This window comes from Equus przewalskii, chromosome 1 (assembly GCF_037783145.1).
Source record: "Equus przewalskii isolate Varuska chromosome 1, EquPr2, whole genome shotgun sequence".
Taxonomy (NCBI): Eukaryota; Metazoa; Chordata; class Mammalia; order Perissodactyla; family Equidae; genus Equus; species Equus przewalskii.
The window spans coordinates 166,824,784-166,850,160 of record NC_091831.1 but is presented as its reverse complement, the minus strand read 5'-3'; the positions used below and the strand labels follow the sequence as shown (position 1 = coordinate 166,850,160).

At 38.3% G+C, this 25,377-nt stretch overlaps 1 protein-coding gene and 1 long non-coding RNA gene across 3 annotated transcripts in view; one reads left to right on the top strand and one right to left on the bottom strand.

Moving 5' to 3' along the window:
- Window positions 1–25,377, top strand: part of PRKD1 (protein kinase D1) — a 286,730-nt gene that overhangs the window by 53,114 nt on the left and 208,239 nt on the right. The gene's annotated exons all lie outside the window — the stretch shown is intronic.
- Window positions 3,210–7,097, bottom strand: LOC139084696 (uncharacterized). Its single transcript, XR_011542291.1, has 4 exons — window positions 6,685–7,097; window positions 6,047–6,168; window positions 4,694–4,757; window positions 3,210–4,601 (listed from the first exon to the last, which is right to left on the bottom strand). It is a non-coding gene; the product is annotated as an uncharacterized lncRNA (long non-coding RNA).

The following is a 25,377-nucleotide window of genomic DNA, read 5'->3' as shown; positions in this document are numbered from 1 at the left end:
AGAGATGAATCCACTCGGTCTGTGCTAGGTTTGTTCACATGGACTATTTACTCTTCCAGTTCCTTTATCTCCCTGCCATTCCTAGCTTAGTCCCAAGCTCTGGGGATTTGAACTAAATTACTTCTTCTTAAAGTCACTTCAAAGTGATTCATTTTGAGTACCAACCTGTCTCTCAATTTATTTGCACATACCCACACTCACCCTTTGGCTTGTCCTTGTGGGAAGGGACGTTTTAAATGTCGGTTCTGAGCCTTTGAAATGCAAAAATACACTGTTGGTAAAAAGGAGCGACATTCTGAGGAGAAAAAGTAGCTATGCTCCTTTTTTCTTTTCTTTATGCTGTCAGTACTGAGGGTCTGTGGGAAAGAATAGGTGTTGAATTCAGAGTGTTGAGTTGCCTAAGGTGTACTTGGGCTATACTTAGAAGTCAGATCGATGGTGCCATCTTTTTTTTTTTGCTGAGGAAGATTTGCCCTGAGCTTACATCTGTGCCAGTCTTCCTGTATTTTGTATGTGGGTCGCTGCCACAGAATGGCTGCCAATGAGTGGTGTAGGTCTGCGCCAGGGAAGTGAACCTGGGCCACTGAAGCAGAGCGTGTCAAACTTAACCACTAGGCCATGGGAGCACTCTCCAGAATGTGCCTTCTTTTTAAGGTCAGAGTCGCCATTTAAAAAAAAGAGAATTGGATTAATTGGCAGATAAATTGAGTTTCCATATTCAGGAACCCTTAAAGACTTTTACGTGTAGGCTCTGCTGTTTGGATGTTGGAGTGAAGCTTTACATATATTTATTTTTTGATTCCTTCAGTAGAGCTATAAAGATGTCTTCTGACCAAGTTACACTGGCAAGAAGATTAATATGTTACCAGTTGAATTCACATATGGTCATTGCCCAGGAGTGACAAAAATGTCCAATTAGTATGATTTATTTCTGCTTTTTAATTTGTAAAATAAATATTCTCTTTAGTATCTTGCTTTAGAGATGGATTCATTTCTTTAACTGATACCATACATCTATATTTTAAAAACAAGTATTTTTTTTTTACTGCAAAATGGTATCATACCATTTAATTTTAGGTTTACTTTAAAAATTATTTTGGCTGTTCTTTAGTCCCTCTGTTTCCTAGAAGTACCTAAAATTGCTGTTTTTCTTTTGCGGTTTTTGAGATCGTATCATCTTACCTTAGATTCTCTGAAAAACTTTGTATGCCTTAGTGATTTTTGTTGGGGGAAAAGTGTGCATTTCAGGACACAGTTCTCCAGGGATAACGGATGTCATCCAAATATAAAGAATAGTAAGAATGTACAATGACCCGAGGAAGTTTGAACACAAAGGGCGAGAGAATGGTGGTCACATTTTCTTTGCTGTGTATTTTGGTGGATTTTCTACTATAGATGAACTTATTTGCGTTTCTCCTTTTCTCTTCAGTTATAAGAAGTCACTTGGTGACCAGAGCAGATAGGAAGACTCTTAGGGCTCGTTTAGCTTTCAACAGTTAGTTCTACAGGTCATTTTGGGTCCTGAAGCCTAAAATCTTTGTTTGAAAGGTGGTAGAGTGAAAATTTGGAGAGAAAGGAAAAACATGAATTGAAGATTTCAAAAAAAAAAGGAAGTTGCTTTAACAGCATCAAGTTTGGATTGGAAGAGAGGAAGGCAAGAGCATTTCAAGAACACTAATGAATAGATGGCTTGGATCTTACACTTGGGAGTGAAAATTGGGAAGAAAAGAATTTGTGTGCTTAAATATTATTTCCTCAAGAGGACATTCCCATCTTAGACCAGGTCAAGTGTGCCTCTTCTCCTTTCTCATTGCCCTAGCTTCCTGTTCCTTCCAGGCAGCTATTGCACTAGTAAATGTAATTATTACGTGACAGTCTGTCTCTCCCTGTTATTCTTTTCTTCATTGGTATTCCCAGTAAGCATCATGGAGCATGGCATGTGGGCTCCATGTGTTAAAAATACAATGAAACAAAAATGTTGGAAAGACAGACAATTAGAAAAATGAAAAATAAATGGTGAGCACATAATCATGTGAAAACAAAAGAATACAACTTTTGTTATGGTTCCCCAGATGAAGAACAGACAATAGAAATGAAAAATAAGATGGCTTGTTTTCAGCTCCAGGATGGTGGTGTATTGTCTTCATACAGATGAAACATTCAGTTAAAAACACTTTGTTTTTAATTCTACTGTTTTCAAAACACTTTTGTACCTGATATCTTGTTTTCACCTTACTCTACTGAAGGTGATATGAGTAGAAATTTATAATTGGTTTATTGATTAAAACATAAAAAGAATGAGTATGAAATGAAATAAACTCCTTGATTTTTGACTCCTTAACTGACTCTCTTCTGCCTATTTTACTTAATATCTGTGCTTTTCTCACTTGAGAGGTCAGTGAAAGGAAACCCTTGAACGTCTGCTATAGCTATTCAGTAAGAAGTTCTCAGTGAAGAGTAGCGCTTAATCCAACTATTAAAAGTTGCTGTCTTTATCAAAGCCAAAGTTGATTTTGCTCCCTGAAGCTCCCAAAGAAGAAAATGCCTGGTGAAGAGGTAAGATAGAGTTCTTTGTGGTATAATAAAAGCTTCCAGAAATGGTGTGTCAGGATGCAGTGTGTAAGTCAGGGCACCTGTGATTAGAGAGAAGCTAAAACCAACTTCAGGAGTTGTGGCACTAGTCAAACCGTGAGCTCCCTTTTCCATTTTCCTCCCCACAGCTATCACTCGGTACAAGTTAGACTTGGTTTAGGAGGTGCCACTTATAGTTTATTTGGAATACTTTTGTCATTTATTCTGGCTGAAAAATGGTTTAATTTGGCTTGTTCAGTGTATTATCAAATAATTTTTAATTAAAAAATTAAAAAGCAAACGATGGAAGGGAGGGCGTGTTTCACCTAGGCTTGAAAATTAGACTGGACTGTTTTTTTAGTGAATGTGGAAAATGTAACCTGTCTGATTACAGAATTATCACAGAATTGGGTGAGATAAAGATCCCGGAAAAGCTGGGAAGTTGATGCAGTGGAAAATCTATTGGCCCTGGAGTCAAACGATCTGAATTTGAGTCCAAGTTCTTCTTATCGAGTGACCTTAGGAATGTCATTTAAATTATTTAAGCCTCAGTTGCCTTATTTGTAAAGGGAATAAAAACACCTACTTCAAAGGATAGAAGGTAATATTTATAAAAGCACTTTCCAAATTTCAAATAGTTAAACACATACAAGGTGTTTATTAAATGAGGAAGGCATGGTAATACATGCAAACCTTGGAATGATGTCAGTAAACAAGAGCTAAACTGTGGTCTTAATTTGTAGAGTTACAGCTATAGAAATATCTCGGCGTCAGCTCTAGGCAGCCACATCTCAGATGCTATTTGAGTTGAAGGAGTCAGTTTGAACCACCGCGAGACCTCCGTGTATGGCTTCTTGACTTTGCAGCAAGTCTGAGAGACCTGGTTTGGCTTCCTGCCTTGCAGTTTTCACTGTCAGGAGGTAGATTGTCTGTCTGGCCTGATGTTTAGAAGAGTAGCTTCTTGTCCCCTTCTGAGCTACACGTTGCCTATGCAATTAGTTTGCATTCCATTCTTCTGGCAAAGTGTGGCCAGATATTTTCTACATTAGACCATTTGCTCCTCCACAGCCTTCCGTGCAGTATAGCGGGTCTAAAACCAAGGGGCTTGTCTTATAGTCATTATGATTTTTTCAGGAATAGTTCTCACAGCGGAAAGAAGAGTACTTGTTTTGGAGATTGTAGGTGTGATATATTTATTCATGTGTATTCCAAGGCAAGTGTTTATTTTCCAAAACCACTTCTTGCTCCTCCCCTCTTGCCCTTTAAGTTTCTAGGAATGAAGAGTTGATTTGACCAGTGCTAAACTATATAGGAAAATGTTCTAAAAACTCACAAAGTACCCTTTAATACATGTGATTTAATGCAAAGATCAGTTTACTCGTACAGATTACATATGAAAGATATTAATTATGCATTGTTTTAAAGAAATAGCTTAGATTGAGTGTGATAGAGTTAGTTATTTTAGAAAATATGTATTTCCTGAGCCTTGTCTCCAACTGATGAAGAATTATGAGTCTCTTTCGAGGCCTTGAATGTTTACTACCAAGTCATGTAACTTTATGATTATTAGTAATTAATTAGTTACTAAATTTCCTTTTCCATCTTTGAATTCTTTTAGTGAGATCAGGGTTATAAAATGAAGCTTATTTTATTTCACCCATTTATCTGTAAGAGGAAGCTGGATGACCAAATATAAGGGAGTTGTTACTGCTGGGCTTTTAAATATGGTTTACAGAGCAGCTGGGTTTTGACTGTTGATGGCCTGATTTGAGAATTATCGCACACTTACTGTGTGAGCCTGTCCAAGTGGGAAATGGTTTGCTATTTCATAACACTTAGTATAAACAATGAATTCATTGGTCTAAGAAGATGGATTCAACCTGCCTTTTGCCATTGGTTTATCAGTTATGGCCTTTTTGTAACTAAAAGGATAATAATTAGTTAGAAATACATGGTATTGTGCCATTCTTCTAATAGAGACTTCTTTAGCATTGGGAGCAGATGGTTCCAGGGGAAGTGACTTTCAGACCCTAAAAGAGAAATAGGTTATAGTGTTCTGTCCCCTCATTTTTCTAAATATAAGTATTTTTTTTCTACAGAAAGAGAAATTGGAAGATCTTACAGTTCTGTGGTCGTGATTGGCTTCAGAGGTCTTTTCAAAGAGAGAGGATGGAGAGTTTCCAGCACTGAAAAAAGGCAGGGGAAGCCATTATACATGTGGAATTTTCTGCTTTTGGTGCAGGTAGAAGCTCTCTTTGAAGGCTTGCCATTTTTCTACAAAAAATCTTCTCAGGGAGAAGTGGTGCCAAGGACAGTCACCAATATCATGACAAGTGATCTCCAGTGTTTCAGAGTGATCAGTGGGGCCTTATTTACAAGGGCACGAGCACCAGCCCAGACAGTAGTCAGGTGCTTGTGAGGTGCAGCAAGAAGTGGAGAACTGAGGGAGGTGGGCCCAGAGCACGGCTCTTGAGGGCTCAAGGATAAACCTCAAGTGTCTTAGGAAGATGTTTCCTGCTCTGCTCAGTCATTCACTCATTCAACAAATAGCTACTGAGATCTACGACTTGCCAGCCACTCTCTTAGGTGAGGACTTCAGCAGCGTGAAAACAGTGTGCACCCTCATGGAGTTTTATGTTTGAGTGGGGAAGGCAGACAATGAACTAACAGGCAAATAAGTGTGTAGATAATGGTCACGTAATGATCTGTGCTTCGAAGAAAACCAAACTGAGATCAGGAGAGAGAGATTGATCAGGCTGCTGCCTCAGGCTGGCTTGTCAGGAAGGCCTTCCCCTCATTTCTTCGTTCTTCCGTGCATCTGCTCAGCTATTAGTTTAGTGAAATTTATTATCATTCTTAAGACAGATGTGGTTTCTGCTTTCAGGGAGTCATGTGTGTGAGTTCTTTGGAAGTTAGAACTCATTTTCCGATACAAAAAAATGTTAAACAAATGAAGTTAAGATTCCTAACTGGCTCACAAAAATCCCCTTTAACCTCATGTTAAAACTTCACTTGGTACTAATGATGGAAGGCTGCCTTCTGGTTCTTGGGAGAAGGAAGAAACCAAGGCATAGGAAGGAAAAGAAGGAGAGGACTTCCCCCTCTTTCCTGGACACCTGGTGGCCCTCTTGTGAGCCGAGTTTTAAATTGACTGGTTTTGGTTTCTCATTTTTCAATCAGATTTTCAGTCCGCCAGACTTTCCTTATTTCCCCACCCTGCCCTTTTTATCCTCACTCGGCCTGCTCTACTCTTAGAAGATGTTCTGTGGTGTTCCAGAATTTTCTCCCTCAGGTACCATGTGAGGAGGGCAGTTGGATTGCACGACTTCCCAACTTCCTGTAAGTGTATGGATGAGGCATAATGTGAGCACAACCCCAGCCTGAACCAAGGAATCTGCATTTTCTAAAGAGGATGCTTTCGTCACTAATTGCTGGGGTTTTAAGCTGCCTAACAAAGCTGAGTGAAGGCACTTACTGAGTGGAGTGTAGAGGAACTCCTGTGGGCGGGAGGCCCCCGGGTCTCGAAGGCCAGCACTTCTTTTCTGTGGCCTGTGAGGTACAGTACGCAGCCCTGGTTTTCTCTCTTTTCTCTTCCTCCTGTGAAAAGACTGGAGTTTCTTCTCTGATGGCTCCCATGCCAGCAAGGGAAGAGAGACAGAGCAGGGACAGAGGCATTTTTATTTTCTGCCTTTTATAAGATGGACATTTGTAGGTTAAGGGGGGTGAGGTGTGGGTAGAGTTGGTCCTCCTGAAGCAGGTAGTCTGACCTGCCACTGTGTGTGGGTGGGGAGCCAGTGACAGTGACAATAACAATGATCATATTAGAGATGGTGTTTTGTGCCTGTCTAATATGCTAGATATTTCACATGCATGCATGATTCCATTCAGTCTTTACCACGGTCCTGCAGGGTGTGTAATAAGACCATCCCCAGAGAAAGAAGGCTGAGAGGTTGAGTAATCCGCCCGAGATAACACGACTAGTAGTGGAGTCGGGATTCAAAGTTGGGTTGATTTGATCCTGAAGTCTCTTTTCTCCTCACTCTCATTATCTCAAAAATAAGTGAGTGATGATTCCAGAGAAACTAGTCCCTTGTTGGACTTGAGCTTTCTTACCTCAGGATCAGTAAGCGGCTCCTGGTGTCCTGTGTGCCAAGGCAAATGGAGAAGGAGGAAAGGAAAGACTGGCAGCTTGGGTTCTTGGTGAGCAGTTTTTCTCTGGTCGGCTCCCCATTGGCTCAGAGGTGTACGCGGCGGTCCGTTCCTCCCTCAGGCCGCGAGACTCCAGCAGGCCTCTTGGGCCCTCTGCGCAGACTCTGTCCTGAACTTGTCCGTCTCTCGCTTTTGAGTATTTAAAGTAGAAACATGGAACAGGGAATTAATGCATTGAGCTGACAAGCCAGTGGGTCCTTCTCCTGCTCGCTATTAACAGGGCCTCCTGCTGCAGATTTTGGATGAAGTTTTATCTATTATTCACACCCTTTAGCTGTTTGTATCTCTTACTCCATGGGGACACTCAGTGATTGTTTGCTTTTAGTCCTCAAAGCACCTAATGAGAAACCTGTGGTTTTTGTGTCTTTGTTCTGCTTAGGGCACCCAACGATCTTTGGTTGTGGTTGTATTACCAGTTATTCAGGTATTTGAACAACTGCCTGCATTAACTGTTTTTGAGGGGGATGGGGAATGGGCAGTGGTGCCTGGGTTGCTGTATTTGGAATGTAAAATGATCTGCTTGGCTCAAGTGCAAAACTCCTTGTAGACTTGGCAAAAGGATTTGTCTTTGACTGTATAGGCTGGAGCTGCTTTTTGGTTTTCCAGTAGTTTCCAATTGGCCAGTTTCAACTTTCTTTCTTCCCTCTGTGATGTGAGGGACTGGGTGCAGCATTCTTTCTACTGGGTCATCCTTCATCCAGGTGCATATGTTTAGTGAAGCCCAACGCTGAAGGAATACAATGGTTCCATTATAATGGGTTTACATACAGTTTATGGCATATCCTCTATTACCGAAGATGATTCTTCCACAAGTGTACTTTTGTGTCAGAAACTTCATCACCAGTGAAGGCAGTGGAATGTAGCATAAAGAGCAGGAATCTCGAGGACCTTGTATGGTCTTATTTCTGTCAATGACTACAAATGTGACCTTTGATAAGTTCCTCTATTTTGTGTGTCTTAGTTTCCTAGCTTATTAAGTAAAGCTATTATTAAGATGGCCTTTCAGGTTGACAGCCAGGTCTCATATTCTGTATTCCAAGGAAGAAATAAAATAGGATAGAGAGAAATGCAGTCTAGGAATGAATAAGACTGACTTGTTAAAAATACATCATGAAATATGGAAACAAGAGCAAAACATGGAGTTACACCTGTAGATCCCAGATTGTATTGAGATCTGGTAGAACGGTATGGATTTTGGGATCCACTGCTATAATTTGCCTTAAAATGCTTCATGATGACAGTATTATATTATGTTTGTGTTAGTTTAAGCCTTCTCTTCTCCACCTCCAAGTGGTGAAATGTCTGTCTCAGGGCGCAATTGTTGGCCTTCTCTTCTCTTTATCCCCATTTACGGGGTTATTTCATCTAGTCTGATGGCCTCAAGTCCTACTGACTTAATTAAATATTATCTATATGGTGATGGCTCCCAATTTAAATTTTTGCCTCGGCCTCTTCCCTGAGCTCCAGGCTTGTATATCGAACAGTATAGTTAACATCCGCTCTTGAATGCTTTTAGGCATCTCAAACTTAACGTGTCCAAAACTGAACTCTTGATTTCTCTTCCCTGCGTGTGTCTCCCACTATCTTCTTGATCTCAGTAAATGGCACTGACATTCCTCCAGTTGCTTGAGTTAACGCTGGTGTTATGCTTGACTTCTCTTTTTCACTTCATCCTATAATCAATGAGTGCTATCAACTCTGTCTTTCAGTGGATCCCCACTCTGACTCATTCTCCTCATCTTTACCACCTCCTTGTGCTTGTCACTGCCACTCTCACCTGCCAGTCTACCAGCTAGCTGGTCTCTGCTTCTGCCCTTGTCTCTGGTCTCTTTTCTTCTCCACAATCTGGAGGTGTCCTTGCTCTACTGTAAACCTTCCCAGTGGCTTCCCATTGCACTCTGAGTGCAAACACCCTTTGTGTGGCCATGGGGCCCTGCGTGATCTGGCCTCCGGCTGCCCTTCTGACTCACCTCCTATGACTTCCCTCCTTTCTCCTTCCAGTCCCTGTCGTGCTGTTCAAGCATGTATGCCTCAGGGCTTTTGAGCTCACTGAGCCCTCTGTCTGGACTGTCCTTCCTCTGCATCTTCATGTGGCACCCTTCCTCCCTTCAGTCAGAGCTCTGCCTAAGTGTCACCTCCCCAGAGAGACTTGCCTAACTGAATTCAGAATACCTCCTTTTTCCCCTCAACCTTGATTTTCCTTACCGGTTTTATTTTTCCTTGTGGCACTTATCATTGTCTGCAATTGTATTTTATATTTACTTGTTAATTGTCTCCCACAGTAAAATGTCAGCTCCATGAGTCAGTGATTTGTTTTATTTATACCTGTATCCCCAGAGCTTGGAAGAATGCCTGACATCAATAAATATTAGTTTTAGTAGGATAATGAATGAATAAATACTGCCAACAACTATCACTACTGAAATGTTGAAAAATACGAAACTTTACTGGTTAGGTATAAAACATCTATGGCATATTTCCTTAATTTTAAGATTGTTTTTGCATTTTATTATTTGAAATCAAGTTGCATCTTACAATTGATACCTATTTTTAATATGGTAGTGAAACATCCCATGCTGTTATTAAATAGATTCATCAACATCGCATTCTAGATTACAAATTTAAGCAAGATATTGGGCATGTGGTTGGTAGGGTAACCAGCACGCCTGGTCAAATATTTAATAAAATAGATGCATAGTTTGTTGTTTGGAAGTACTTTGTTTTTCTCCAACTTGGTAGAGGTGTTTGCTGTTTATTCTTTATTATTCTATAAACATTCACAAATTCTTAGGCATTATTTCTGTTGTATGTACACTATAAGTCATACTATAAGTGCCATGTAGATCGTAGTTTTGATTTTTGCAATTGCATTAGCTTTATCAATTTAGCAAAATATGCTGCTGTGTAAATATGTATTTTTGAAATCATATACTATCAAAATCATATGCCGTCTTCCATTTACTAATATTTTTGGAATTCTACATTGATCTTGATCACATTATCTTGTGTTCAGAGTTTACCTGAATATTTTCCAAATGTTGAGCTCTGATGGAAAACATGTAATTTTGCAGCTCTTTTAAAAAGTATGTTTTATGACCCAAAAGTCTTTCTTGGAAGCATTACTTTGGTAGTGTGTTTATAGATGGGAAATATATTAAATATGCGTGTATCTTGTATCTGAGATAGTGCAGCTCTTAATATTTTTGAGCAATAGACATATAGTTAACCTCTCAATAATTTAGTTTTTTCCTTTAACTTTATGCTTTTCCTTTACAGATTACTTATGTTTTGATATCACTTAATAACTTTGAGTATCTTAAGCAAGAAACCCTTTTTGTTTTCAGAATTATAAAGATTATCCATGCATTGTAGAACACTTAGAGAACTCAAAGAAGTCTTGTCACAGTGGCTGTTAGGTTCCTTCCTAATCTCTTCCTTTCTTTATTAATTAGGAAAAACAGCAACAACCACAGTTAGATGGGCGTGCTCCCACCCGCGTAAAGACTGTATCTCCTTGTCACACTGTAGATGGTGATATTCTGGTCAGAAGTGTTGTGTGGTTCTTAGGAGAAATCATCTTAATAGCAAGGGGCTGCCCTGCTTCTTCCCTTTTTCCTCCATCTTGCTGACCTGAAAGGAAATCTGATGGAGAAAGCTCCACAGCCTCACTGGACTGTGAGGCTGAAGGTCATACTGTGAGGCTGGCAGAGTGCTGAACTGGAAGGAGCCTGGGTTATTGATAACTTCGTGGAACCTTCGTACCAGCTCTGGGCTGCTGACCTCCAGACTTTTAAAAAATCTTTAAATTTACTTTTAAATTTTATTTATTTATTTATTTATTTGGTGAGGAAGATTGGCCCTGAGCTAACATCTGTGCCAGTCTTCCTGTATTTTATATGTGGGACACTGCCACAACACGGCTTGATGAGAAGCATGTAGGTCTGTGCCAGAATCTGCTGAAGCGGAGCGTGTGAACTTAACCATTATGCCACCAGGCTGGCCCCAGACTTTTTTTTTTAACGTGGAAAGAAAAATAAACTTCTGTCTTGTTTAAACTATCATTATTTGCAGGCAATAATATGTTTTCCTTCTATGCAGGGATAAAAATTGCCTGTCTTCCTCCAGTCTTTACCTATGTCTGTCTATCTGATACGCACATGTGCACATTCCACACAAACAAACCCAGACAGAGCTGAGGCTAAACTGTTTATAGTGGTCTTAACTGTATTTATATATTTTGTCTCAATATTATATTCTCATTTTCTCATATCATTAAAATTATTTTAAAACATTTTCATTTACTTAACATGTGTATATACCATAATTTGTTTATATCACTGTTTTTGGATGACTTTTGTTTTACTATATAGCAGTCTTTTTCACTTATCCTAGGAATATTTTTATTCATATTTTAACTTACTGAGTATATTTTGTGTCAAAAACCCTATTTAAACGCAGCACATGCATTTCATCTCTCACTTCTCCCAGAGCCCTCCCCTCTGAGAAAGATGCCCTGGCTTGGCTGCACCTTGGTTTTTCTATAACTCCTTGCACTTGGCACTTCTACTTTATTTTTTTCTTCCGTGCTTCCCTCATTTGCTCTTGAGGAAGGTCTGGGGCTTGGTCTGATTACTCACTGCATACTTAGTTTGCTCCGCTATCCCAGTCTCTCCATGCAATAGCTCTGTGCTTCTCTGAGCTTGAGTTTCCTTAGCTGTCAGTTAGGTATAACATCGTTTTCCCTCCATTAGTATCTTGAGGATAAATGAGATGGTGCCTGTACATTGCTTAATACAGAACTGATCCCAGGGTCAATACTTGATTGATGACCTGTTGTCTTCAAGTCTTTGCTCAAATGTTATCTTTTCTAGGAAGCCTGTCCTGTGGCTGTATTTAAATTCTAAACAACCCTTACCCATCACTCTTCATCCCTCTTACTCTGTTTTCTGTGTAGCATTGATCACTTCCAACATACTATATGATTAATCTCTTTATTGGTTTATTAGATCTGTTGCACATTATGTTACTTCCCACCAGAGTGGACGCTTCAGTGAAGGCAGGAATGTTCAGTTTTTGCTTACTGCAGTATCCCCAGGCCATAGAAGAGGGCCGGGCCCAGAGTGAGTGCTTAGTAAATATTTGTTGAAGAGTGGTGCTATTAGTCCATTTAGGAAGTATTGAATGGATAAAAACGTTTGAGGAGCAGTTTATATTTTCTCTTTATTTCTGATTTTAGAGACTCCATGAAAAACATCTATAACTTCTCCAAGCTCCAGAGGATATTTTTCAGGCTCCATATCCTGTCCTTTGTCAACATCTGCTGCTGCTCTGGTCTGGAGCCTCTCGTTTCCATACCACACTTACCCTCTGCGCCAGTTTTCTAGGGCTGCCATAACGAAGTGCCGTAGACTGGGTGGCTTCAATAGCAGACATTTATTGTCTCATGATTCTAGAGGTTAGAAGTCCAAGATCAAGGTGTCAGCAGCGTTGATTTCTTATAAGGACCCCTCTCTTTGGCTTGTAGATGGCCATCTTCTCTTTGTATCTTCACATGGGTTTTTCTCTGTGCTTCTGTGTCCTAATGTCCTCTTCTTATAAGGACTATCAGTCATATTGGGTTAGGACCCTTAACTGCCTCTTTAGAGGCCCTGTCTCCAAAACCAGTCACATTCAGATGCACTAGGCATTAGAACTTCCAAGTATGAATTTTAGTGGCAGTCACAATTTAGTTCGTAACACCTCTTTTCCTGACTCACCCTTTCTTTAAGCTGCTGGGTAGGACAATCTGTCTGAATTTTCTTTTCTCACCTTTGGACACTGTCTTTTTGATGATCTTTTGCTCAAATCTTTGAGTTGGCCAGTCATTCCCTCCTCCTCACTCCCCCGCCCCCCAGTATCTTCCCCTGTGCCCAGTCCATGTTTCCAGGAGTCTTTCAGAAAATGAGGTAAAGGGAAGATTGCTTTCGTGCCTGGTGTGCTCACAGTCCTGTGGACATGTCTGTTTGGTTTAGTTGTGGAGAATAATGTGGGTCAAAGATGGACAGCTGGTATCCAGAAAAGGATTATTTTATGTCTTCAAGGCACAATTTGTCAGGACAGTATAACAATTTGGATATTATATACATCCAGATAATATAGCCTCTAAATATCTAAAGCAAGATAAATGGAATTATAAGGAAAAAGTGACAAATCCACGATGGGACTAGATACTTTTTTAACATACTTTGCTTACTAATCTATAGATCAAGTCAGTGCTTTTCCTCCTTTAGCGTATAGCAGAGTCACCTGGAGGACTTGTTAAAACACCCCCACCCCTGGGTTTCTGATTCAGTAGGTCTGCGATGGGACCTGAGGATTTGCATTTCCAACAGTTTCCCGGGTAGTTCTGATGCTGCTGGTCTGGAGATCATACTTTGAGAACCACTGTATCAAACAACTAAAAATGAGAAATTAGTAAGGGCATAGAAGATGTTGACAACAATTAGCCAGCTTGATCTAATGGCCATATTAGAATCCTGTACCCAATAATTAGAAAATAAACCATATTTTCAATCATACAGTGAATGTTTACAAAGTGGACCAAGTACTCTGACATAAAGCCAACTCAGTGAGCAGCAGATGTTGACATAATATAGACATTTTTGATCACTGTACGATTAATTAAAAAACACTGATAAAAACGTAAAAAGAACCCATCTATCTGAAAAGTATTTTTACAAAACTCTATACTTCTAAGTAATTTCTTGGTATGTTTATATAGGGGACCTCAATTCTACCTGTAATTTTTATTTCTTAATAAATAAGAAATCTGTATATGATACAATGTTAAGAATGTGCAAATTGGGATGGTGGTTCCATTGATGTTTGTTTTATCCTATTCTGCAGTTGTTGTTTGTTTTAAATATTTCTAATTAAAAAAATGACGGAGGCTGGCCTGGTGGCATAGTGGTTACGTTTGTGTGCTCTGCTTCGGCAGCTGAGGGTTCTCAGGTTCGGATCCCGGGTGCGGACCTGCACACTGCTCATTAAGCCATGTTGTGGCAGCATCCCACATGCAAAATAGAGGAAGATTGGTACAGATGTTAGCTCAGCGACAATCTTCCTCAAGCAAAAAGTGGAAGATTGGCAACCGATGTTAGCTCAGGGCCAATCTTCTTCACCAAAAAAAATAAGTAAATAAGATAAATGATTTAGAACCCTATACCCATGTGCATTCAACTTTATGCGGGAGGGCAAAATAGAGGCATTTCCCTAGACTTAAGGGCCCAGAAAATTCACCACCCATGGAACCTATTTGAAAGAATTATAAAATCAGAAAAACCTTAGACTTCATTTCACTCGACTAAGCATTCTTAGATCTTCTCCTATGAAAACTAGTATGTGAATGCAAACAGGGAGTTTTGTCCTCTGTTGAGAATTCCATGTAGCTTCCAAAAGTCAGCAGCAGTGAAGTAACAGTATTTTCTCATGTAGTACAACATTGACTAATCAAGAATGTTTGAAAAATGGATATACTGATGAGGTAAATCTGGCATTCCCAAAATTAATCAGTAAAGCTTTTTACTGCAATGCTTGAAATTCTATCAAAGTTTTCTAAAACATAGGTGTACAGTACTTTTTATATATATATATTTGTGTGTCACAATAAGCACAGTTAGCAAACCTAAATGAATCTTATTAATGACTGAGAATGTTTTAGTTATGATTATTCACGTCAGTTACTATTATTCTCTATATTACAGTAATTAATGATAATACTTTACATTTGCTTTTACTTATATAAGCTTTAGGTACAAAATATAGGCCTTGTGCTGAATTTATACCCGACAAAGCCCTAGATTATAAGTGCCCATTTAAAATAAGTCTTCATACTACTGTATTTCATCACAATTTGTCTTTCTTGAAAGTAGGTTTTTAGTTACTCAAGGGTTTATACAAGTGAATTTGATTACCTCTCTACTTTTATAGTGTTAAGTATGAAGCTTTTCTCAGTACACGTAAGAAAGCTGAATAAACATCCTTAGCACTAATGGCTAATATTTATTAGAAAACATTTGATTGAAAGTACAATGTTTTCTGTATTATGGACCAAATTACATTTTCTTTTAAGGCAGACCAACTGTGCACTTCAGGCTGCAGCAAAGCCAGGAGACCTAAGAGTGTTGGGTTTTGTTTGTTTGTTTGCTTTTTTTCTTTTAGTTTTGGAAATAGTTTAATTTTGAATTCTTTACAAAAAGAACACTTCAGTCATCATGAGAAAAAAGGGTACGTAGTTGCTTCCTCTTCTTTTATAGTCAGTGTATGTATTGGAATTACGAATGGAGGTGCATGATGGTTTTTTTCAGTTTTTAGGGCCATTTAAGGTCTAAATCCAGCCATGGATATAAAGACCTTTTCCTGTGCAAGGAGATAGATGGAATCATTTTAACTACACTTAACGACCAGAAGCTAAGCTCACCATTCTGGTGACAGGTCTGTGGTCATGACTTTATTATGATTTTTAGGAATACTTTGTGGCATCATGTGGCCTGCCATTTCTTCTTCTAACTTCCTTCCTACAAAACCTCATCCTAACCCTGTCTCTCTCTCTCTCTCTCTCTCTCTCTCTGCTCTGCCCTTCCCACCTGTTGGCCTTTTCATTGGCCCTAAGGAATGCCAATGTGTTCCATTGCTCACCCCTCAGGGCCTTCATGCTTCCCACCTGCTCCCCTTACTTGAAACGGGATCCTCTGATCATGCTGGTCTTCCGCCCAGAGCAATCTCCTGGAAGGCTGCTTTCCTTGCTGCCTCTGACTGAGGGCGAGGAGGAGGTGTTGGCAAACCTTTGCCCCTGAGGGCTGAGTCCAGACTTTGGTTATGTGATCTCTCAGCAGTTCGCCTCTGCGGTTCCGATGCCTGCCTACACCAGCTGCTGCTCACCTTCACTGCTGTGGGCTGGTGAACTCTTAAGACACTGTTCTAACACCCAAGGTTGCCAATTCCTAGCTTACAGCTCTTTTTGTCACCTGTCGCCTACCATCAGTCTTGATGAGCTCTACATCTGCAGCATTACGTAATAGTTCTTCAAGGTCCTCAATACCAGTGACCACTTTTTCACCCCCTGACCTTGTAACAAACTCCCTGGGTTCCATCCTGCTCTCAATTACCCTATTAATTGTCCTAGTTCACTGCTCTGATTTAAGACTGAATGGTTCAGAATCGTCAGTGACGCCTCAAGGTTTACCAAATGGAGTAGCAGAATGTCAGCCTGACAGCCCAGCCTCAGTCCCCTCAGTCAGCTCCAGTTTACTTTGCGAACACCTTAATTTTCCCGCTGGCTGGGTGTGCCTGGTATTTCCAAGCACACTCCTTTTGGTTTGAAATGCCCTCTTCCCTCCAGTCTGTTTCAATTTAGCCATGCTGTAGTGAAAACCCAGCATAACTGCTACCTTCTCAATGGAGCCTGTCCTGATTGTCTCATCTGGGGAGTCCTCTCTATCTTCTGATCTCCCATGGTACTTAGTTCATACCTTTTAAATGATGTTTATTATACCTTTTTATTTTTAATATGTTTTATTTGGCTTTATGATGGCATGAAGTATGAAAAGGGGTCCTGTACCTCAGGAAGAATATATATATATGTTATATATATATATATATATGTATATGTATATGTGTATTTTTTGTGTGGTGAGCAAGATTGGCCCTGAGCTAACACCTGTTGCCAATCCTCCTCTTTTTGCTTAAGGAAGACTGGCCCTGAGCTAACATCTGTGCCAGTCTTCTTCTGTTTTGTATGTTGGACGCCTCCACAGCATGGCTGCACACCATGATGAGTGGTTTAAGTCTGCGCCCAGGATCTGAACTGGCGAACCCTTGGCTGCCAAAGTGGAGCTTGCCAAGCTTAACCACTACGCCACCAGCCTGACCCCAAGAATATATTTTTTATTATGCCTGGATTTTTAAATAATTTCTTCAAAAAGCACAGCCCAGAGGTGGCAAAATTTCCGAGTCTGGTCAGTACAAATTAAGGAAATGAGTCTTTGAATGAGAAGCAGCCAATTTTTAATCAAAGTTGGTCTGAAACATCAACTAATTTCTTTAAATCTATACTATTATGCCTGTTGAGATAAACTCTACTATGTAATCATATGATTTTTCACCCAATAAAAAAAGCAAAAGCTGAATCTCTCATCCAATTTTCAATTATTCAAGCCAATAAAGGCAGGAAATAGAAAATGGGATGGAAAATATTAGTGTCCAGCAGCACAACCAAATTGCTAAGTAAAAGCAATGAATAGTTTTGATTTTTTTCATTTTTTTAACTGCTCCAGCATGTCCATAAAATAAATTTATTTTTTTAAGTGTGTTGGAATAGCATTCACAGCGTGAGTATGCATAACACAATTTTTTTTACATGACACGTTTTTAATTAAATTTACTTGTTGGTTAGTGTTACCACATTTGTTTGTATTGCTTTGTATGTTAATTTTAATTTGTCAGATTGTTCACAAATGGAAAAGGATAAGTCAGTTCTTCAGAGGAAGAAATGGGTCTCAACACAGCATTATGTAATAGAAGATAATAATACATAGCATTTAAAAACATGGACTCTGGAGTCCGATGCCTGACTGTGAACCTGAGCGCCACCATCTTTAGCTGTGTGACCTTTGGCTAATTACTGAACAGATATGAGTTAGCTTCCTCCTTCTTAAATGGGGATAATATTTACTTCATACGATGTAAGAGCATTAATGAGATAATCTTTGTAAAATGCTTAGTAAGGTGCCTAACACATAGTAATTGCTATATAATGTTAGTAACTTATTGCTATTTTAATAAATGTGTTACAATGTAGTGCCACTGATATTTAGTGGAATAGAAAACAAAAGCATTGGGAGAAAAATTAATGATATGTAAATTATCTATAAAATAGAAAACCAAGCATTAAATAATTAAGAGTATGTTTTATTTAATGTGCTTTGTTCTAAGACTGAGGGCTAGCCAAACCTATAACTTAGTTATATATATGAGGACTAATGTTAAATAAAAATAAATATTTTATTGAAATACCGGTGATGTTTGCACTATCTGAAAGAAACTAGAATCATTTTGAGGGGAAAAAAATTCGCTTAAAAAAATCAGGCCTCTATTTCAAAATAGAAAGAAGAAAAGAAAAACGAAACAAGAAAAGTTAGACAACAATATGTCAACACAAACAAACCAGATAAATGGCACAGCTATATTTTGCCCAAATCACAACTTGGATTTATGAGCTCCCCCAGCCAGAACGATGAACAGCTGGCAGCTTCTCTCTCTGCACAGCCAGTTTGACGAAACTCAGTAAAAGTTTTTTTTCACTAAGAAACCCTGCTTGAAAATGTGTAGTTTAAAACGAATTAAAAGTTCTAGGAACACATATAATTTAATATTAAGAGCCAAATAGTTACTTTTTAAAGGGAGAATAGGTCTATTGCTGTGGGAAGTCTATAGAGAGGGCCTCCATGGGGCAGATGGAGAAGGACGTCTCTTTCAGAAGACAGCTGCCTGCCTTTGCTCTGCGTTTTACCTTGAGAGGTTCAAATAGCTGCTCTCGAGGGTTTTCTTTTTCTTTTTTTTTAAAACTCACTACTATCTGTTCAGTAATGGGTCTGATGGGTAGAAGATAGAGGAGTAAAAGGGATTGCTTTTTTCTATATGAAATTGAAATTGGTTGAATTCAACAAGTAGCAATTTCAATGTATAGGAAGATAAATTCAACTACAGTAAAGTTCTCTCGGAGATAACTCAGAAGATGGATATGTGGTCAATTGTAAAGCGGAATCCTATATTATACATATTCTTATACTGAAATGTTTCCTATTTGGTGGGGGGAGGAAGGGCTGTTCCGTTCTCTCGGTTCTGGAAGCAACAATAAATTTCTGACATCATCAGAATCCATTTCCTCTGAGGCACACTGCCTTCAGTTTGTGAGTAGTGGTTTTTATTTCAGTAGATACATTGAAGAAAGGAAGTTGCCCATCCCATTTTGGGCAGCTGAATGTTGAAGTGAGATTTTAGTTTCATGGCTGCTGTTTAGGTCCTGGAGACTGCTGTGTGTGTGTGTGTGTGTGTGTGTGTGTGTGTGTGTTTGTGTGTGTGTGTGTAGTTTAGCAGGCTTATTATAAAGGAATAGTATTTTGGAGATAATTTTCTTAATATCTTATTTTACATCAAAGGAAAATGAGGTTTAGTGACTTACTCGTAGTTCCATAACTAATGGCAGGGTGTTAGAGGTGCAGAACTACTTAAGGTACTGATGACTCAGCCATGTGATTTCCAAAAGAACAGTCCAGAATAGGGAAAGTGTTCATTAGGTGCCACCTTTCAAAAATGGATTGTTTTCAACCTCTGTACTTTTGAGATAGATTATATTTTTAAAGAAATATTTTATAATTAATGAATTATGGGGAAAAATAGATTTTGTCCTTATAATCTCATCTCTTACATAATATTCTTCAGTTGTACATACCGTTTGTATTTCCAACTTCTCTGAAAGCTTAAAAATGTAGGTTACCCCTGTAACAAGAAAAATCGACTCCAAAGAAAGAAGAAAGCATATACAAAGTATGATACCCAGAGATCAACGGGGGATAAAATAAAAAACCACAGATGATGAGCCAATTGAGAAAATGTATAATCATATAAGTTACTGGGATCCTTGTTAAGATGAATAATGTTATTTCAATAAAAATTGTAAATATTTTTCCTTAAAAATATGAAGTGAAAAGATAATTCCACTTAAATGAAATGATGAATTCTGAATTTTATTGATAATAACAAAGGGTTTAAATAGTCACTTGGAGGGGCGTTTTGCTCAGTGCATAGAAGGAGTTAGTCCACTTCTTGTTCTCTTAGTTTTCTTTGAGGAAATTACAAATAATGGTGCCATTTCCAAAAATTTGGATGAAAACATATATGCTCATATGAATTTGAATTTATGGTGCTAATCAAGAGGAAAAAATAGATAAACTTTACTATCTCAAAATTAAAGATCCTGTGTAATAAAGGACACTATCAACGAAGCTAAAAGCCAAGTCAGTCTGAGAGAAAACGACATATATAACAGACAAATAGAAAAAAAAACTTACAAATCAATAAGAAAAGTATAAACAAGACAATGGGGGAGTGAGTGAACGATAAATGAATTAAAGAAGGGGAAATCTAAACAATTAATGCACTAACCCACAGGGAAATGTATAAAATAAGAATACCACTTCATATGCACTAACACAATTTAAAAGTTTGGACATAGGCATTAGAGAAGATTTCGCGGGAGAGTTGAGTGGGGCTAAGACTCATATGGAAGATGTTCGTAAACAGCTCCTTGCAAAGTGCATTCAGGAGAGTGTTCTTTCGTTGTATAGCGATAATGATAGCCATTCTGTACGGCTATCTGTATAGTGAGTGAAACCCACTAAATGGGGACAACCACTTTGGAAAAGTATTTGGCCATATCTAGTGAAGCTGGAAATGCACATATACATTGAGCCAGAAACTTCTACAGAAATTTCTACAGACTTGTACAATATGTTCACTATAACATTGTTTGTTATGATGAAAAACACAAACAACTTAAATAATGATATAGTATGTTCATAAGATGGATATAACTAGAAATTAAAAAAAATGACCTGATATACATACATATATTATATGGACAGATCCCCCAAGAATAATTTTGAGTGACAAAGCAACAAACTTGTAGAACATAACATGTACTATATACATAAAAAATATATATAAATAAAAAATAATTCTATGTATATCTGTTATGAACACCTATAGTAAGTGATTATTAAATAATCGTTGAATTGTTAAAGCATGGGCTGGAAGAATACACAGCATATTTAGGAAGGGATGGATACAAATAGGGAGAACAAAAGGACTAAAAAATTATAAACCCTTACATAGAATGGGAGATAAAAAACATTTGATTGACTACTGGATGGTGATTGAGAAGGACTGGGTATAGATCTTGTTCTGCTCCTAATTTAATTATGACCTTAAACTGTCTGGCATCAATTTCCTTACCTCCAAAACAAGATGATTTTATTAGACCATCTTAAGTGTTTCTTCCAAACTTGAAAATTTTCTGAGCTTTGTAGCTGTGTGACACTAGCTTTATTTTCTAAACGTGCTGTGTCTCAGTTTCCTCATCTGTAAAATAGGACTAATAGTAGTATCTACTTAATAGGGTTGTTTTGAAGGGTATGTGAAATAATCCACGTAGACCGCTTAGCTCTGGTCCAGGCCGGTGTTATCACTCCATAAATGTTAGCCACTACAGCCATGACTTTAAGGTATAAATTCATGAAACGGATCAATTATGGCATACTTTAATCATAAGGAATATTTTCTCCTTTAGGGATTTCTTTTAGATAAGAAGTTTTTCCAAGATATTACAATAAACTTGGTATATTTTTGGTTCCCAGGGACTCGTGTCTCATGTGAAATAAGCTGGTCATACTTTTTCTAAATGTTGATGAGATTGTAGTTTTTAATCTGGAAAAGAAAACATGTATGTATGAAATAAGGAAAAATTTAAAACATTGTGTTAGATGTGATTTTTTCCTCTGTATTGATTAGAAGGTAGACGGTCTCCTTAACCATGTTCTTTTGCAAGTCTGCTGATTGTTATGGTTAAATGTATCCACACTTGAGGAAGACTGAAAAAATATTTTATTGAGAAAATGGCATTCAATCCTCTCACATGAGAATGGAGACACAGAATACCTCCAGGGTAGACCTGAATTAATTCTTACATATAATTCTGTAAAATACAGATTTCTTAAATGAGAAGATTTGACAATGTGCATAATTTAATTGTACAAAGACAAACTCCACTCTGAATGTCTCCTTGGCAAACGAAGGCCCATTAGGCATGTTTCAATACACACTCTGCGGCGGAGGGTGAGGGGGGGGAGGGACAATTTGCAGCACACTGTATCTACTTTATGGCTACTGATTTTAAACAAATTTCAGATTACCCTTATTGTCTAATCATATGTTTGGGAGGATGGGCTATTTATGAGATGTTAGCTTTCCAGATGCTCGAACAATGTGCTTTAAATGCTGTATTCATAAACCAGCCCCCAAAATGCAGCAGATTAGCTGTTTCTAATCTTTGAATTCAGAACAAACGTTAGAAAAAGGAACACTTGCAGAGCTGTGTCGTCTCTATTACCTCATTAAAATGTATTTATAAATGAAGTAGACAGAGGAGCAAATGTCTGCACAAAACATTGCTCCTCCATTAATATTTTCTTTATTACAAAAGCACTTTCTATGAGATCTGTCAGCCTAAAGGAAATAAGGGAATCAGTTGTCTTTCATTTTTGTGTTTTGTTTATTTTCCCTGATTGGCAAACGCAAGTTTAAAAGAAATATTTTAGCAGTAAATATGAACTTAGTGAAATAAAGCGTAGCACGTGACTAGGAACAACATCTGGTTCAAAGTATTCATAATGCAAGGATTTAAGTGGGGAAGTTGTTTGAACTTGAGCAAGGTTGTATTTTTCTTCAACGTGAGGTTTCTGTGTTAGTAGAGAGAGATTATCTTATGATAGGCTTCATGCCTAAGGGTAATTCCTTAAAAGAAGGTTTCTTGTTATGTCAAGAGGAGCTAGAAACAAACGAATACATAGAAACAAACCTTTTTTTCCCTCCAAATTAGACATTTTGTCTAAAATACTTAGATTTTAAAGAAAATAATTTTAAAAAGTTAAAAAAGGGAGTGAAAATACTCTGACGTGAGAATGATGGATACATGTCATTATACGTTATACATAAATATACTTATAACCCATGGAATGGACATCAGAAGTGAACCCGAAGGTAAACTGTGAAGTTCGGGTGGTAATTATTTGTCAGTGTAGGTTGATCGATTGTAACAAATGTACCACTTGTGTTGGGGACATTGGTAGTAGGAGAGGCTATACATATATGGGGCCAGAGGATATATGGTAAATCTCTGTACCTTCCTGTCCATTTTGCTGTGAACGTAAAACTGATCTAAAGAAATAAAAAGTCTTTAAATTAAAAAAAAGTAAAAAGTAAAAACTCACTGTGACATTCTTCCCTCTGAAGTTTGTATAAGACAGTTTATTTTGGATCCTACGTAAGAAAGATCTGGTAGTGAACTTCCTAAAAGGTCTTGTAAATGGATCTTATTTCTTTTAAGGATAGATCTTATTCCAGTTATCTATTGCTGTGTAACAAATCACCCCAAAACTTAGTGACATAAAACAAGTTTTTTTGTTATATTAGTAGATTCTATTGGTCAGGATTAAGAAGGGGCACAGGGAGCTTTTTGTCTCTGTTCCATGATATCTGGGGGTCTCAGCTAGGAAAACTTTAATAGCTGGGGGCTGGAATAATCTGGAAACTTCTTTAGTCCCATGTCTGGCTCCTTGGTAGGGATGAGTGAGGACTATATATGCCCATGCCGTGTGATTTGGGCTTCTTACAACATGGCAGCTAGTTTCCGAGAGGGGCTTCTTAAGGGGGAAGAGAGTCTCTTAGTTCCCAAGAGAGCCAGGGGAAGGCCCATTGTCTTTTAAGGACAAGCCTAGGAAGTTACATACCATTGTTTCCACCATACCCTGTTGGTTGAAGCAGTGAGAAGCCTGTTTGGATTTCAGGGAAAGGGATGTAGACCCCACTTCTTGATGGGAGACTGTTGACAAAATATTGGTAGTCCTATTTGGAAAGTTACAGTTGACAAACAGTTCAATCTTTAAAATCCTACTCAATATAACATGACTAAAATGTAAAACAAACCATGTCAATTATCCCTTTAAACTCTTTAATGACTCTCTCTTTGGGCAGTAGATCCATACCTTGGGATGAACTTGTTAAAAACAGTCTTGCATGATCTGGCAAATGCCTACTTCTTCTCTATCCCATTGAAACTTATGCTACTTCTACTGGAGTGAATTTTCCCTGCCTCATAGCAGTGACTTCTCACAAACACACACACACACATACACATATAAATACATACATGCACACACACACACAGAAGGTATGACTCTTTGCCTGACCAGTTGCTACTTCTTGTTGTCCATCAAATGTCTTTTCAAATACCACTCTTATCTGCCGCACGTACACCTTTCTGTGCATACCTCTGTCGTAGCCCTCATGACATTGTAAAGAAACACTCTTTTTATACATTATTTTCCTCTTTGGACTGTGTTAAGTCTTTATCCTGATTTCACCAGGAAGCACCTATCACATTTCCTGGCACATGTAATCTGAGAAAATCTCTCTTCCAAAACCCAGAAAAGAACACTTAACTTTGAATTCCTTACTAAGGAAAACTGGAGACCCACTAGATTTTAGGACCAAAAGTGTTATATCTCTGTGGAAAATTCTCAAACTCAATAAAATTTTAAAACATGGATATTCCAGTCCCCCCATAGGATGCAGCATTCATTTGAAAGGATCCCCTGTCGAGGTGATTCATCCGCTGGCTTTTTCAGGATGTACTGACAAGTGGATGACTACTGAGTTAGCATCTTGTTGGATTAAATAATATGTTGTCATCACTACTGACAAATGCTGGGATATTTGCAACCACAAGCCTCTATAGTTTTAAAAAAAACCTGAACAAGACATATTCTCAATTATCTACCTAGGGATTTCATGTGGCCAATTGCATAACTCTCTCCAAGTCACTTAGAATGGCAACCAGTTAAAGAATGTACTTAACAGAGTTTCTGGTAGAGTAATTTCATCGGTATGGTGAATAAATTTCTTGCATTTGAAAATATTTGTTGATGTCAGTCAAGTTGTTTGTCTATCAAGTAACGTTTTGACAGGTCATTTGATCTGTAGGTTAGAATTGGAGAGACTAACATTGTGCCTGATTATTGGTATATATAGGGCCCTGAACAGAAAATGATAATTGACTCTAAATTGCATTCACAATGATGGATCTATCTTATTTAGCAGAGAAGGAAAGGGGCCACTATGTGCTGGTGCTACTTGAAAAATGGTGGTTAGGGATTTCAAGGGGGATGGGAGGGTTAAGAATGAAGTTTATTTTTAAAATCATTTTGGTTGTTCAAAATGATAAACTATACTTCCTACCTTTAATTTTCATAAGTGGAAAATTGTGAAAGCTTGTTTTGGAAACTTGGACAAAACATTATTTAGCTTAGTCTGCTGCCACGAAGTTTGCTCCTTGTAGACTTTGGCAGCAGGTAGCAAGTGTGACAGAGGCTGTTTCTCTGAAATGAATAAAGGAACACTAGAACATTTGGATCCAATACTTCCATTTAAGACCTTTCCAAATACAGAATTGGTGCACCCTCACCATAGCTGATAACTCGCTTAAAATTCACACAAACTGATTAAAAAATGCAAGGGCCTCAAGCACTGCCTTCCAACTGTGCAAATTCTGATTATACTGAATGCATGCAGTGTGTGTCCGAAGAATGTGTCAGCATGTGGAGAACTGGGGGAATTTCTAAGGCTTAACCTCAGAGTTCTGAAAATGAACATTTAGAGAGCCAAAATACCCAACGGAAAATACACATAATCTTACTGTTTCCAATTAGGAGTGGGCTCCTGTTT